Source organism: Macrobrachium nipponense, chromosome 19, assembly GCF_015104395.2.
Source record: "Macrobrachium nipponense isolate FS-2020 chromosome 19, ASM1510439v2, whole genome shotgun sequence".
NCBI classification, from domain to species: domain Eukaryota; kingdom Metazoa; phylum Arthropoda; class Malacostraca; order Decapoda; family Palaemonidae; genus Macrobrachium; species Macrobrachium nipponense.
Genome location: NC_061088.1, coordinates 2,983,615 through 2,995,551, shown reverse-complemented (window position 1 = coordinate 2,995,551; position 11,937 = coordinate 2,983,615). Strand labels below are relative to the sequence as shown.

General features: G+C 37.4%; 1 long non-coding RNA gene across 2 annotated transcripts; it reads left to right on the top strand.

Moving 5' to 3' along the window:
* The first annotated feature begins 6,475 nt into the window (after positions 1-6,475).
* On the top strand, positions 6,476-11,540 carry LOC135212351 (uncharacterized). 2 transcript variants are annotated; one of them, XR_010313887.1, is made up of 4 exons: positions 6,476-6,674; positions 7,964-8,351; positions 9,269-9,456; positions 10,288-11,540. It is a non-coding gene; the product is annotated as an uncharacterized LOC135212351 (long non-coding RNA). The 2 variants fall into 2 exon arrangements; XR_010313885.1 differs by having other exon boundaries at positions 9,272-9,456; positions 10,288-11,538.
* The last annotated feature ends 397 nt before the right edge of the window (positions 11,541-11,937 follow it).

Here is an 11,937-nt window from a genome sequence, read left to right as displayed (position 1 = left end):
TTTCTTCCCTCTTACTTTCCGCCCTCTCCTAACAATTGATTCATAGTGCAACTGCTTTGAGGATTTCCTCCCGTTACACCTTTCAAACCTTCTATTGTCAATTTCCATTTCACCGCTGAATGACCACATAGGTCCCAGTGCTTGGCCTTTGTCCTATATTCAATTCAGTTCGAGAATAAAGTACTCAAACAATAAAGTGGTACTTATTATATAAGTATACTCATGCACACGCACTGCACATGACTGACGTTATAATCTTTTGACATATGTCTGGAATATGAGTACTCTGCTTGATGATTCATTCCAGTGCATACAAATGACTAATTTCCTTCGTCATTCGCCCTGAAATAATTATCTCTTATCCGGTCACTCTGATTAATTGATCGACTGATTAGTCCCTGGCTTTGTAACGCCACAGGCAGTTGCCGCGGGGATATTGAATGTCGAATTTTACCTTTCATTAAGATGCTAATTTTATTTGACATTCAAAATTATATCCTGTCGCCTTCATCCTTCAGTTTTCCCCCGTGGGTGTATAGTACCGTCGTTGCATCTCACGGGGTGCACTGTAGGCGTTGCTAAAGGCTCCTAGTTCCTCGTTGGACGAATTGGTTACGTGCTCGCCTGCCGATTTGGTAGTACGAGCTCGCTTCCCCGCTCTGCCAACAATAAATCAGAGGAATTGGTTCCTAGCCAGGTACTAATATCTAATCCTTCTGACCAGCCCTAGGAGAGCTGTTCATCAGCTCAGTGGTTTGGTCAAACTAAGATATACTTAACGTTACCTAAGGGTTCTTTGCAGCTTCCCTTCGGCCCCGAACTGCAACCCCTTTCATTCCTTTTACTGCACCTCCATTCATATTTTCTTTCTTCCATCTTGTTATCCACCCTCTCCTAACAATTGTTTCACAGTGCAACTGCTTTGAGGTTTGTCGACCACAGCGACGACAGTTGGTAAGAATGCAAATAGATATGGTGGACGAGACTAGTTTGCCCTTTACTAAAGATGAATTATTGTTGGGAATTAAGAAAGGTGGGTCGACTGCTCCTGGGCAAGATGGGGTAACATATGAAATAATAAATTGTCTTATAATGATGGAAGATAGCCCACTACTTGATTTGATCAATCTTTGTTTTGAAAATGGCAAATTACCCATTAAATGGAAATTGGCATTGCTCGTACCTGTACCTAAGAGTAATGCAGAATATCGCCCCATATCATTAACATCTTGTATATGCAAATTAATGGAACGGATGATTCTTAATAGATTACTTTTTGTCATTGGTGATCAATTCTCTCAAAATCTTTATGGTTTTATTAAGGGAAAGAGTACAGCAGATTGTGCTTTAAGAGTGCTGTGCAACAGCAATGTCAAATGTAGGGCATTTATTGATCTCAAAGGAGCATTTGACAGGGCAAATAAAGATGTCATACTCGAAGAGCTTGTTAATAAGGGCATTAAGGGATCATTGCTAAGGTGGATTGCAAGCTACTTAAGTGAAAGGCGGGCTAAGGTCTGGGTTCAGGGGCATGAGTCTGAAGAAATGGATATGGAATTGGGTACGCCACAGGGGGGCGTCTTAAGTCCTACTTTGTTTAATGTACTTATGGATCGTATTGCAAGGCATTCTTTTCCTCGTGGCACAGAAGTTGTAATATACGCTGACAACATAATGATCCAGTGCACAGATGAGGTTGTTTTGAAAGAGGCTTTAGCTGAACTGCATACTTTATGCTTACACATGGGATTAGTTATTAATGAGAGTAAAAGTAAAATCCAGTCACGTTATCCAATTAAAAATGTGATCTCATTTAATGGGAGGCAATTGGAAATGGTAGGAAATTATAAATATCTTGGCATGTACATTGGCTTCCACAAAAGTATGGATGAGGTCAATTATGTTAGAAATATTTGCCTGGCAAGATTAAGACCTTTGCAGGTGTTGGCTAATAGAGGCAATGGTGCCGGTATACCTGTATTACGAATGATGTACATAAGCACAGTTCGATCAGTTATTGACTATGCATCCCCGGTGCTAATCTGCTATCCGGAGAGAGAATTAAAGAAGTTAGAAATAATACAAAATCAAGCAATGCGCATAATACTAGGCTGTCCCATGAGCACGCGCATAGAAATCATGAGAATGGAGTTGAATCTCCCAAGTATCTCCGAGAGAGTTCAAGAAATAGTCTGTGCTGCAGTTGTCCGCAGTATAAGGAGGGGTGAAGAGATTTTAAAAAGGGCCATTGATATGATGTCTGGTAACTTTAGAACCTCGAACAGACCTAATGGTCATTTGAGAAAACTATATAGGATATTGTTAAAATATGACGTTGTTAAATACTGTGTTCATTTGGAAAGAGTAAAATGTCCAAAGCCGTGGTTGTGTTGTAGGTTAAATATATGTATAAGTAAGTTGGACTATAAAAAGAGCGAGTGTAATACATGTGTTAAGACAATCCTTTCTTAGTAAACTGAATATGTTACCTAGGTGTAATACCATTCATATATATTGTGATGGCTCTGTAAATGGTAATAAAGCTGGTTGTGGTGTGGTTGTTCGAGAGTATTATGAAAATGATATTAGTGTGGATGCAACGCTGTCTAAGAGGCTTGAAGATGAAACGTCATCTACGGCAGCAGAGTTACATGCTATACATGAGGGCCTCAAAATGGTTGTTAATAAAATAAAGGATATATTTGTGTTTGTTGATTCGCAGAGTGCTTTGCTAGCCTTAAATAGCAAAACTCCCAGTAGTAGCGAGGTGGTTGTGCTCTGTAAAGGATTGGTTTGTCGGCTTCAGGAGAAAGGACTGAATGTAAAGTTCTTTTGGGTTCCATCTCATATTGGTATTTTATTAAATGAAGTTGCTGACAATCTGGCCAAGGAAGCCACACGAAAGCCTTACATTGACATAGAAACCTCTATGAGCCTAAATAGAATAAAAAGAGGAATGAGAATAAAAAGAGAGAGGTCTGGGGGACAGAAAAGGCTATAAAGGTTTTGGAAGAGGGCAGCGTCAGTATGGGGCATTATTTGTTTGTCACTGAAAACACTAAAGTTACATATGGTAAGGTACTTTCGAAAGTTGATACTTTTGTTATGAGAATGAGGTTGGGGTATAATTATTGTTGGCAATATATGGATGGTGATGGTATACCCTGTAGATTATGTGGTGCAGCATACTCGCATACTCTGCATCATTATATGTTAGAATGTGATAACCTTAGGGAATTTAGAAATGTTTCTATTAATAATGTTACTGAGCAAGTTTGTTTTGTCTTGAATAATAATTTCACAAAAAGAATTGTTAATAAGTTTCCAAGGTTTTCTTGGAATAGATAAAAGAGCATTGTAAAAATTATATTTGTTGGGGATGCATTAGCATGCTAATACATCCCATTTGATGTATTTTTGTCAATAAATTTTTTTGAATTTGAATTTGAATTTGCTTTGAGGTTTTCCTCCTTTTACACCCTCCAAACCTACATACTCACAGTTTCCTGTCCAACGTTGAATGACCTGTTAGGTCCCAGCGCTTGGCCTCCGGCCTAAACTAAATTCCATTCCATTCCATCTTTCAGTTTCAAGAATGGAGCTCCTTCTACAAGCTGAAGTAGGGAAGCTGGTATTGATTCTTTAATTTTTGTTTGTGAACCGTCAGATATGAACGTACTTTAAAACACACAAGAAAGCAATATCCAGATATATTTATCTTTGGAAACGCCTGAGTGAAGGCGCCATTTCCCAGCCTCTAGTGATACATCAGGTTTTGAGAGATGTTTGTGCCATGTAACCCTTAATTTTGACCTAAATTACAAATGTGTTTACCATCGATATTTTCATTCTCCAGAACGCTAAAGTTCTTAGTTCTTGCTAATCCTAGAAAGTGGAATTTATACCTGTCATTTCCTTTGAATTTTATGCCTGTTAAGCTTTACATTACTGCCTGACTAATAGAAGTTACTGATGTGGATGTAATTGTGAAGAAACTTACATTTTCTTGCATATTAATCTAATTTTTAAAAAAAGGATTTTAACGGCAACTATTGTTTCCGTTTTGCTGCCGCTCAGAAGTGTTGCCAAGTTGAAAAATATCTGTAGGCTGAAAAACATCATTTTAAGAAGAAAGCTGAACATTTATAGCAATTTTAGCTTAGGGACAGAGTATTCAAGTGTGAAATGCATGTAATTATGTATCTCCCCAATTTTTTCAAGTGTGGACAAAATTTATATACCTTAGCTTTTCTTTTTATTTGACTCGGTTGTTTTTGGTCCAAACTTCCTTTAGGATCGTAGTTCACATGGACTCTCCGCTTTGACGTGTTGCCCAATGACGTCATCTGGAGGCGTCGTGAGCAAATGTGTCTCGTTCCGAAATTTAGTCTGTGGACCATTTGTTGTTTAGATTTAGCTGCCTTTTGTCAGCACGGGCTCTTACTCATAGAGCAGCCCTTAAAGGGCCGTTTTACCTAATCATGAACTTTCACGGACGAATGATTATCTGGGTCCTAATAGTCGCCAAGTAAATCTGAAATTTGGCGCCAAAAAAAAGTCTTTTTGATCAGAAAGTTTGAAGAATTACAGCATAACTGGCGAGCACATCCCCATTCTACCTTTTGTTTTAAACATTCGACAACATTTAATGCATTACTATACAAGGTATGCTTAGTAACGAAATAGATCTGTTTTTAATTCCATTTGCACAAGTTCCTTGTCCTCAAATTTCACCTCGTAGATATCGAGTCGTGTTTTGGAGGTAAACACGGGAGCGTTTCTTATGTTAAAAAAAAAAAAAAAAAAGTTATTGTCTGTGTAGTGTATACGTTCATCATGATGCGTATTGCACGCAGATTTGCTTCAAATAAGAGAGAGTAGAATGTTATCACTGAATTTCTCACAATTATATCTTCATGCGCAACTCATGTTATATATATATTTTAGTCATCACAGACGATACAGACTGACGGGATGTATTCATCATCAAATAATTGTGTACATTCCATCAAAACAACCCCGGTGCCTGGACTTTAAATGTTAACAAATGTCTAAAAACATAAAATATTCATAACACCGTTTACTCGATCGAAATCCTGTCATGGAATACGGAACTTGTTTTTTTTATTTGGTCGTAGAGAATAGTCCTTGGAACTGCCCAATGGTTCGGGATCTGCCTTCACCGGAGTGCGTTAGAATTGATACCAGATTCTCACAGATACTTAATTAGTCGTGTCTATTTAAGTTTCCTGTGATACATTGAGAGTCTATTTATGAGAAATATGTATCCCCTATTAATTTTTTATGTTTTGTACCCAGCACGACGCCGTGGAATGATCCGTTTATTTTGTTTTATAACACTTTTATCTGTTTACGACGGCGTTCATATCCACGCAGTGTTGCCAAGTCCAAAAAAATTCCAAAGCAATAAACTACCTTGTAAAGACAATGCAGCGTTCATAGCATACATATGATGTTAATACTATTTATCAACTTTAAGAAAAATTAACATTATTTTTTCAAAGCACCACGCTAAACACAACAACTCGGACTCTTTTGTCGAGATGGACACTCAAAGTAGAGCCTCTGCACTCCTTGTCGAGGAAATTCCCGCTTTTAGACAATTGCTTATTACATCATATTGTTAACAACGGCTCGTTTTCCCTTCTTCGTAGCGTAAGGCAGTGTCGTGCCAACCGACTTCGTTATCTTACAAAATAGTATTATATCGTTGGTCCATTGAAGCGTTCTGTTTATTAGTGTTCTGCTCTCTAGTAGACGAATGGACTAGAAATAAATGTCAGTATTTAGATCGTGCATTTAATCGCAAGGCGTAGGGTGTTGAAATAATTCCCCGTCATGTATATAAATGAGAAATAAATATATAATTTTCTCGTCCTACCTCTTATTTCTGCCAAAGGTTATGGATGTACTTGATGATTACTGATATTTAAGAACAAAATTTATTTTACCATTATTTACACAGGATATAAAAGTTCCCGTGCAAATTCTATTTCACCATCCTTGAACCAAATACATTTTATTGCATGTACTGCAATATGTTTTTCGAATCCAAGAATATATTAAGGAAATTTTTTCCCCAAAATTTGTTATTATAAGGTAAATGCTTTTGCTGTTTTATTCATGGGAAAAGTTACGTAAATTATCTGTTCTATAAATCAACTGAAACCTGCATTGTCTCCGTGACCAATATTCAGTTATTTCCAACAAATAAAGACTTTGAGGCTTTCGATGGCATATGTAAGTCGTAAATAATGATCTATGCAAAGTTGACAATGACAAAATTCAGTCATATCCCACGAGTTTTCGTGAAATTATGCATAACTAAGAAAACTGACGCATCTTGGCTACTAGATGGCGCTAAAGGCTTCCAAGGAGTTTTTTGTATGGTGCTTTTACGTTGCGACGGTTGCGTGAAGTTGAAAGAAACTCGAGTATCTTGGACTGTCCTGCTCGTCCCAGCTCCTTGTTCAAGTGAAAATCAGCCGGCTCTGAATGATAGGAGGCGGTTTGTCACCTGTGTGTTGTGTGAATAAGTGTCTTTGCCGAAGCTATAGTTTTCTTTTCTTCTTCTTTTTATTTCGTTGTATTATTTTTTGTGTGATTTAGAAGGCCTCAATGTTGTCGGTTTACTCCAAAGAAGATTGGTTAAAGTGAGTTAAGATATATTTTATTTGGTTTAAGCGATATAAAAAATAGTTTATTTGTTTACATGTAGACACTGTACAGTGCAGGCAAACTTTTGGGTTATCTGAATTTAGGCTACTGGCTCTGACCAGCTTAAAAATTGCGTATAAATTACCTAGACAGGCCCTTAAGCCTCTTAGGTAACTAATCCGTCAATCTGAGTTTCCACTTGTGCAGGTCTTTCTTAGGCTTTTCAGTGATTTGTTAGTGGACTGATTTTTTAGGCTATGATACTGAGGAGACTTTCATATTTTTAAATTCGGGCTTTACCAGGTTTTCATGAGCGGGGCCGATTTTTTTTTTAAGAGATATGACAGATGCCTCAGCCATGGTACAGCCACTTAGCAACGTTGTCTGGATCACTTATCGGTATAATTTGTTGGACACTGGTTCATGCTTTAGATGTTAAGACACTTTTCATTGCATTTTCAGTGTATGTAAGGTGTTGGGGACGGTCTATTGCGTGTTTGTTGTCGTGGGCTCTTTCCAGTGAGTTTTTGTTGGGGGGACTGTCCAGTACTCGTGTGTTGGAGAATTCTGGTTTATGCCTGTTAAGATTATATGCATGCAAACATTTTCAGGGAACGACGTCAAATTTCCATGTGCTTATTGTTAAGGGTGGTAATTGTTAATTTCAACGGTTTATATTTGTCCCAAGTTTGGAAGTTGGGTGTGGTTTGTTTCTGGCGTTTTTTTTTTTTTTTTTTCGGGGGCAGGGAATTAGACCTGTACTTAGGGTATCTGTAGTATTCAAGAGTGATGCTATTGGAGAAAATTTAGTGCTTTCTAATAGTTAGACAAACTTTCTTTGGGGAACTTTCGAGTTTTTTTCTTAAGTGGGGGGCGGTGGAGGTTCGTGTGTACGACCTTTAAGACCTAATTCAAGGAGGCTAAGAAAAACCTGTCCGAAATTCTTATTGCTAATATTCAGAGTTCTGAGGAACAGAACAGAAGGCAATCAAGCATTTGACTCTTGGGATGAAAACCTTACAGGTAGTTTTTTGTCAGTTTAATCATTGCGATAGTTTGAGGATATTTAGAAGTTACTCTTGGGAACTTTCTTGGTATATTGAAGGTTTGTGGCTGGTGAAAATCTGAAATGGTTTTAAAACTTGTGGCCATAAGTATCAGACTTTGAGTATTAAGAGTCAAAGTTGTTGAATTAAGTCAGGTGAATGACATACGTAAAGATAAATTATTAGACTTACAGCTCAGAAGCTTTAAGATATGAAGTTTCTAATTATTTTTTTTTCAGGTACTGGCATGTCTACTCCAAAAGTGGCGCGAAGAACTAGGCCGTTAACGTACTACACAAATTTCCAGCAACGAAGAATCCATGAGCATGCAGCTGGCTTTGAAATGAAGGTTTAGTATGAAGGTAGGCCAGCCACAACAAAGGAGCCAGTAGCTGCATTTTTGGTGAAGCCTTCAGAGGGTGAATGAGTAAATAGACCAAAACTGGAATGTCATGGCCACCACGGATGGAAGCTTCACATGTTAAGTGGTACTTTATTAGACTAGTTGTCGATGTAGAGCCTTTTAGCCTCATTCAAGCTGGATATCTACGGTATTCAAGGCTGTGTATGACATAAGATGGTGCAAGATTTTTATAAAATGGACCATTAGACAGCGATGTGCAGCAGGTGAGAATTAAGACCCTGGCTACCAAGCGTGTTCAGCCTTTTAACTGCATTACTGTGTGTGAAGTGTTTAACTATAACAAACACTAACCTTAACTCCTAAATGAGAGAATGAGTATATAGTTTTGTAGATTAAAAAACTTTAAGCCAAGGCTTGACTAGTTGAAAACTGTTAGCAAAAACTTTCCATAAATCTAATTTATGAAATTTTTTTTATTCAAATGGAAGCAAGTCATATATATCGTATCAGGATGCTACTGTAAGGAAACTGTTCTTGAAGTGGACTTAAATGGAAGTAGGAATTTATCTTCAATTATTTTCTAAATTGGCTTAAATCTTTTGGGAGTAAATTAGTCTTACTGGACGGCAACTAGTGCCATGGTATCAGCTGATGATCATTGGTGTAGACTGGAAAATAGTTTTTTTTTTTACTTTCAACCCTAGCTATGCAATTTCTGACAATCCGAACCTCAAAGGGATTTTGTGTTAGCTATAAACATTGTTCATTTATAATTGCCCGTGAATTGCACCAAACCCTATGACAGATTTCTTGGATTTAATCCTGCAGTAGACTCAGGCTTCGATTGATATCATGAAGTACTAAGTACTATATTAGGATAAACTAGTATGCACAGGATGTAGTGACTAGAATGAACTAGAAAATGTACAGATCATAATGATTAGTATTAACTGGGTAATGTACAGTTCGTAGTGACTAGGATTTAACTAGGTAATGCAATTAAATTTCTATGCTTAAAGTTTGTTGATAACCTTGCGGAGCTGTTTTTGTGGTAAGAGAACTTTGAGATCGCAGCTCAGGGTATTTCTTGACTTGGCTGTTTGAATATTTAGAAAAAATAATAAATCTGTATTAAGTATTAAAATACTTTAGAATTAAAACTATAATTACTACGGTAAAGCAGGTTGTCCTATCAGACTGGAGTATCCGAATTAGCTGGTCGTCAATGGTGTATTTACTGAGGAATTGGGAAGCACATGGTGGTTGGTTGAATGAAGGAGCACTTGCTTGGACGACAGCCATATTTTGCTTGATCCGATACTTCATGGTATTCCAAAAAAGTCAGGGAGGTTGGAGTTTAATATAAAGGTAATCAAAATCTGTAGTTCTGGTACTAATTGCAGTGTTTACTTTTTTATTTGAATGAATTCCTGTTTAAATTTTTTAGTTTAATTCCACTTTAACCAATGAGTATTTAAATGGTAAGTCTGAGATTTCGTTAATCACACTTTTATTTTATCGAACCATTATCAAGTTTAAATTGCTTCGTTGTAATTCCAGTGAAACGCATTGGAAAGTTAAAATCAGGTTTTAAAATTAAAAAGATTTGCAAAGTATCAGTTTGAAACTGAAGTTAATGGTTGTTACATAAGTGGTGAACAATCCTAGTTTATAATAAGACCAAAGGAATTGGGAGTTCGAAGCATTTTGCAGTTTCAGATTGTTGGAGATATTTCCCTGATAAATATTTACCGTTGCATGCAACGTAAAAACCCCATACAAACAAACAAAACCACAGTAAAAGCTGGAAGGATATTTAGTTTTATCTCCCTAGGTTGACTACAGTATTGTAAATTAGGGCTTTTTAAAGTGTTTGATTTGGTTGTTTTGAAAAGTTTTATTTTCCAAGTTTCTCTAAGTCCCCAGGTTTTAAAAACTGGGATTCAAGTGACTTCGAGGAAAAACTAAAGATAACTAGCTAAATGCTGACGTTTCAAGTTTGAGCACGTTTACAGTAGTATATATACCTCAGATTATCCCCACTAACTTCACATAGCAGTTAAATTTAAGCATGAACATGAAAATGTCAAGACAATATTAGGGTTTTTACAAATCATTAATAAGATCTGGTATTAAATTTAACTAATTTGTTGTGAAGTTCAACTAGTTTTAGTTCCTAATTTTATTATTATTTTATAGGAAAGTGTGACCGGTTTTTAGTGAACCTTAGTCATTGAGATTAGGAGACACGGGTATAAGATCATGTAAAGAATCCCAAGAATCAAGAATGCAAGAATCCAGTCTTAAGGAGAATGCAAGAATCCAGTCTGAAGGAGAATGCAAGAATTCAAGAATAGAATAATTCAGTCTTAAGAAGAATCCAGTCTACAGGAGAGAAGGGGATGCATTGAAGAGAATCCAGTCCCAAGCAGAATTATCTAGTCCCAGGGAGGAGAAATTAAGTTACAGGAGAGAAGGGGATGAATTAAAGAGAATCCAGTCTCAAGAAGAAATCCAGTCTACAGGAGAGAAGGGGATGAATTAAAGGGAATCCAGTCTACAGGAGAGATGAATTAGAGAATCCAGTCCCAAGAAGTATCTACAGGAGAGAAGGGAATTTAAGAGAATCTAGTCTCATAGGGATATGAATTGAATAAAAAAAAAACCTGGCGAGATAAGGGATTATGGAAAATAGTTTTAAAATAACCATTTTATTCTTCTCTCGCCTGGGTTTGTTTTAAAGTAAACCCAGGTGAGAGAAGAAGAATATGGTTGTAATATTGTTTTATTTTCCAATTTTCCTCAATTTGTATGCCACATTTTTACCTTAGAATAGAACTGATGGTTTGGTTTGTCGTATTAAATCTTATTAATCTGGGAATTCTTAAAATAGTTGTTAGGACACCCCTTCCTTTTTTATGCTGGCATACCACGATCATTAGTTTTTCTTCACCTTTTCTTTATCACGTCTCCTAGAAGTCTCTCGTCTTCATGAAGTAAGGAACCTCCCCTAATTCTCCTGTCTACATGAAGTAGTTCTTTAATTGTTAACATTTATGTAGGAATATCGCCTCTTCAGTGTAAGATGAACATTTTCCTTATCCAACCCCCCACCCCTTTTTTTTTTTTGCTCGCATGGTGTTAGAACACCACCTCTGGTTTTTTGATGTTGGATTACCACCACCTCTTGATTTTGGAATGTCACATGTCTATCACGTCGTCTGGAAGTTAAACCACCACCACCTCCAAGTTTAAATATCACCACCATTACGTAAGAAGATCTCCTTTCTGTCCATGTCTTGATGTTGGAATGCTATCACCTCTTGATATTTCTAGTTCCTACAAATGTTAAATTGTTCCGACACGGCATACAAACCTTCGGTCCTTTTACAATAGGAAGGTACTAGCGGCAGCTGGATAGGTCGTAAGCTTTCGAACAAGGGGTTCGGTAGTTAACTGCTTGTCCGACAGGCGCGCGCGCGCGACTGGGAGGTAAACAAACCACTTTTGCTTTCGGCCTGCTGGCGTGTAGACGTGTATCGTCGCTCTCTGCCCGCTTCATCGTCGTTGCTTTCGCATGGTTGTGTTTTTCTTTTTCTATTTATCTAGTGAAACTGAATTGTAAGTACAATCATTTCATATTTATTTCCATTGAATTCAATTGCGAATTAAAGGATCTTGGTTTCTCCACGCCCTCCGATTACCCGAGTGCCGGGTCTGAAGGGCGTAAGTGCGGGAATTCATTTTCCCCTGAAATGATCCTCGTATTGTGTATGCTCGGTGCCGAGGGCGGGAGAGCGCTCGCTCCGAGCTTATATTTTGGTTGGAAATGTGTAGATGAAAATCGTA